The sequence below is a fragment of the Chenopodium quinoa genome, unplaced genomic scaffold, assembly GCF_001683475.1.
Source record: "Chenopodium quinoa cultivar QQ74 unplaced genomic scaffold, ASM168347v1, whole genome shotgun sequence".
In the NCBI taxonomy this organism is placed as follows: Eukaryota; Viridiplantae; Streptophyta; class Magnoliopsida; order Caryophyllales; family Amaranthaceae; genus Chenopodium; species Chenopodium quinoa.
Window position 1 is genome coordinate 676,531 of NW_018745063.1, and position 5,130 is coordinate 681,660.

The 5,130-nt window shown below is 33.8% G+C and overlaps 1 pseudogene; it reads left to right on the forward strand.

Annotated features, from left to right (window-relative positions):
* Nucleotides 1-1,429: 1,429 nt before the first annotated feature.
* LOC110709233 lies at nucleotides 1,430-4,474 on the forward strand (annotated as a pseudogene).
* The last annotated feature ends 656 nt before the right edge of the window (nucleotides 4,475-5,130 follow it).

The window sequence follows — 5,130 nt, forward strand, 5'->3', positions numbered from 1 at the left end:
TTTACTTATAAATATGTCTTAATCATATATTTTTAACCCTCAAAATAATAATGATATACAAAGTACTACTTGAAAAAACCTTTTTTTTTTTTTAATTCTTAAATTGTATGGAAAGATTTGAAAAATAATTCAACTCAATGAACTAACAATCAATACCCACATAAAATGTTTCTACACATTGTGATTCTTTTTTTTTTTTTGAAGGAATCTACACATTGGGATTCTAGTATCAAATGTTTATAAAAAGAATTTGTTATTAATTGTTATTATTATTATTATTTACTTTTTTTGAAAGAATTGTTATAATTATTAGAGGAGGTTGTTAAATATCGCCCTCAAATATCTAACTAACGCCCGCAAAATAAAGTAAATTTACGTATTTATCCTTATAATAATGATTATAAAAAATAATTAATTTTACCTCAATTTCACACTTTTAGTGTACACAAATTTTTTTTTCCGTTCTCTTAGTGGTCAACGGCCACCAACGCTCATCGATGGTATTATTTGCAAAATCAATTTTGTTAGATCTTATGGACAACGACGAAATACAAGAAACACAACCTTAGACGCTTGTAGAAGGCTCGTCAAACCGTATGAAATCGGTACGTCGCGATAAATTTTTAAAAACAATTCAAAACCCAGGAAACGCCTAGTTTTTTAGAATACCCTAGGCTGAAACGCCTAGTTTTTTCATACAACCACATGGTTGTTCACAAGAACTAGGCGTTTGAGCCTAGGACGTGCGAAAAATCTAGACGTTTGCCGCAAATTCAAAAAAAAATAAAAAAAAACATTTTCTCCGTCGGCGACCGACTTTCCTTTGTCCTTACTTGTCATTACCGCGGCTGTGTAGATCGTGAAACCGAAGGTAAGGAATTGGTGGTTAAAAGAGGAGGAGGTGATGGTGGTGGTGGGTATAGTAGTATGAAGAGGGGGTAAATTGAGGGGGTAATTTTTTTGATAAAAAGGGGTAAATTTGTAATTTTAATTTATTTTACGGGCGTTAGTTAGAGATTCGAGGGCGACGTTTAGCTTTCCACTTATTGGAACTTCTTAATTAATAATATTATTAAATATTAATTCTTATTAGTTTGAATTATTAAATATTATTATTGATTATTATTATTATTATTAATATTAATTATTATTATGATTAATAAATATTAATTATTATTAATATTAATAATTATTATAATTTTTTAAAATAATAAATTATTATCATCAATACAATATTAATTATATTATTGAATATTAACTACTATGATTAATTATTATTTGAAAATAGAGTAGAACAGAGCATATTTGATTTGACCAGAGCAGGGCTTAGCAGAGCTGCTCTAAAGAACGGGTCCGCCTTAACGTACTCCAAAAAAAAAAACAAAAAAAAACTAAGTAGTAATTTCAATCTAGCATGCCAAGTAAGCTAATAGCTTAACTAAAACTTAAGTGATACGGAGTACTGACTTTGGACCGTTGATTTTCCTACTTTGGAACTTTTTACTCGGCGTTTACGACTCCAGCCCTTTCCTCCTCTCTTCTTCCATTAAAACCGTATTTTGAATCCTCCGTTGAAGCGGCGCCGAGCTTTCTTTCCTCCATTGAAGCAGTTTCTGAGGTAATTTACTTTTTTTCCTTTCTTTACTTAATCATCGAATATCAATTTCACACAATCTAGTGCTAATTGTTATTATAATCAATTTAGGGTTTTTCTAAAGTGGATTATTGAACTACTGAATTTTTGAATAATTATAATGATTAATTTATATAGTTGAAGAGTAGAAGCAACATAGATTATAGTTTAACATGCCTCTTCAATGAGATTCATCAAGAAAGTAGTGAGACAAATGAGGGTGTTAGATTTTTACTTTTCTGTCAATATCTATTTTGAATGTTAGAAATGTACAATGCTCTGTTTGAATTGAATTTCTGCTGTAGATTAGGCGATGCGATATCGTAATCAATCAATATTGTCATTAATTGTGTAAAAAGAAGTAAAACAAGGGTAGTGTCTAGTGTGATTTTATGAGTTAATAGTGTGGTTTCTTCTTTGTTGGAAAGTAAGAGTCTGAAGAAGTGATGGGACTGTGAAGAAATTTAAGGCATTATACATTTATACGATTCGTGTCTGTGCGTCAATTTAAAATTAAACTCCAAAATATCACTATTATCATGATGTCCTAGCAATGGTTTTGTATCTAATAGTCATACCTTGATATTCAGGTAAAAGTTGTGAAATAGCACGAGTACTAACAATGGTGAGAGGGAAGCCAAACATATTGATAACCGGTACACCTGGGACAGGAAAAACAACTATGTCTTCTGCTCTTGCAGAGGCTACTCAGCTTCGCCATGTCAACATTGGAGACTTGGTTAAGGAGAAAAACTTGCATGATGGTTGGGACGAGGAATTTGAATGTCATGTCATCAATGAGGATCTGGTATGCCATTCATCATAAGCATTTATTTGTAAAGAAGCATTGATTCCCCTCTGCTCGTCTTTCATTGTTATTATATGTATTCAAGTACCTTATGGGCTAATGTGCTTCAGTATTATACTTTTTTGAAAAAAAATTAAACGATAAGTGAAGCTGTGAATATGTGATTCCATTATCTAGCATTTAATTTGAATACTTCTTGCATAGAGTTGCTTTTGTCAAGCATCATCATTAGTTTATGGGCAGTGACTAATTAATCTGGTCATGTTGATAGAGATTAAAGACCATAGCATCCATAGAGACTAGGGAGTGAATTTATCAAAAAACCGTTGGAACAGCTTTATATATTAGGTGAAACTACTATAGGGGGTTTATTCATTTAATCAGTGGCTTCTGCCAAAACTCTGTTTCTAGGAAATTTGATTTTTATCTAATAGTTAACAGGAACAAAGTTGCATTGGTTGATATTCAAGTACGGGGTAAAATTATGTTACCTTGGTTTAATTGCTCAAATTAATTTGAAGATGTTTTTCGTTGTATTTGTAATTGTAATGATCATGGGAGTGAGAGAGTTTGGATGATTAGCCCTAGTGGCTACTTGCTACAAATTTGGTAGCATAGTCTCTCAGCTGAAGGATGCCTCATGATATGTGGATTAAGAAGATAGTTTTGAACTAGTTAGCAACATAGTGCACCCTGGCCTCAAAAAAAAAAATAAAAAATAAAAAGCAACATAGTGCACCCCGGAGAGGGCAAAAGTAATGAGAGGGGATGTGATTGTTTTGTTACACTTCGTCCACTTCTCGATAAGATTAGCATTTGCTAAAATGTTTTATTCTATAAAGAGGATATATAGTACTATGTATGTATCAATCATTTTTCTTTTCAGTTCCTAGTATTTATTTAAGTGTGTGTAATTAAATATAAGGTAATGGAAACAATGTTATAAATTCATTTCGTTTTGAACTTAATATAGTCAGATTTTAGGTCAGATATTGTGAAAATAGTTTATCGACTTGAAATAAATTAGTTTGGATGACGTAGGTTTCGATATATTATAGCCTTTTTTAGTGCTGGCTGGGTCTAAGTATTAGGCGGACAGACCAGTTTCTTCTGGTTGGTTTTTGCCAGGTAAGGATAAGTTATGATCTCACATTCAGGTTTCATGTGGCTTTGACAGGTATGTGACGAGCTTGAAGATATGATGGAAGAGGGCGGTGTAATTGTTGATTACCATGGTTGTGAATTTTTTCCCGAGCGTTGGTTTGATCGTGTTGTGGTGCTTCAAACTGAAAATTCTATCTTGTATGATCGCCTCAGCAAGAGGTATGTCATTCACTAGATTGTATTGTTCCTTAGTTTCTTCATATTTCTTTTGTTTTTGTGTATCGGAAAGGCATCACCATCTATATACTGTACCTTTCCATAATATATTTTTTGGCATCTGGCTGCTTGTATCTAATGGTAATCTTGCTGCAGAGGCTATACGGGGTCAAAGCTTACAAACAATATTGAATGTGAAATCTTTCAAACGTTGCTTGAGGAGGCTAAAGATAGTTACCGAGTAGATGTAGTGGTTGCAATGAAGAGTGACTCCATTGATGACATCGAAAAAAAATGTTGCGGATTTGACAGACTGGGTTGCAAGTTGGTGCACAACCCAGTCTGTTGAGAGTGATAGCAATAGCATGCGTGATTAAAGTATGTTAAGCATGTAGGAAGTAGCCTTCCACCCTTCTCAGCGTTGATTTCTCTTGTGATTTGTTCTTTCATATGCATTCTGCTTGAGATTGTGACAAGTCAAGAAAGTGAAATTTATGAGCTGCAACTATTTTATGTTAGATATAGCCAATATGGGTTTTTGCGTTTTGTATTATAGGGCATAAGAAATTTACTTTTCATTAGCTGCTTTTCAAAAGGATGAAAATATTATGATGGGTAACCGTCGATTAACAAAAAATATTCAAGGAGCTACTCATATGTATAAATGGCTCATGGAGTATTATTACTTTAAAATTTAATTTTACTTTTACGAAGAGGAGGTCCAAATGGAGCTAGATCCATTATTGATCCGCTATGATTTTAATTAACTGTAACTTTAGCTTGAACCTACAATGGATGGCGGTAGTTTAAAACCCTGATGAACATAGAAGGCTAAAATTGTGGAGTTGGTGTTGCTGTAGTTTGAGGAGCATGGATATAATTGGAAAAGCTTAAAGGCTTAAAGCCTTCCCTGTTTCACACAATCAGCCTCCAGTGCCTCCAGCTTTGTTGTCTAGCAGTAGCCTCACTGATCAGTGCATTTCAAAGAGCTTGCCAGGTGACCATAATTTAGCTTTGCTGTTTGTTTGTTCATGCCTCTTAACCCGTTTTCTCCATCCTTGTTCACCAACCTGGTTGAGCTTCCATATCGCCATCTTCCTTTGGCAGTTTCTCTGTAGTTCGGAAATGTCCTTTCTCCTTGAAAGCATTGGGTTTTGTAATCTGTTTCTAACTTCTCCGAAAAAGCTCTTTATCTTTACTGTAATCCATTTGCCAAAGTTTCGTAAAAATACTCGTTTAGGATGTTGTGAGTTGTGACTTGCGACTCTAGCTGGGACTAGGTTTGTGAGGTTTGAGGATTTCTGCAGGTAAGTAATATCTTTGCTTTCCCTTCTGCGGCTTTCCTCTTATCAGCTGCTTTATGACAAGC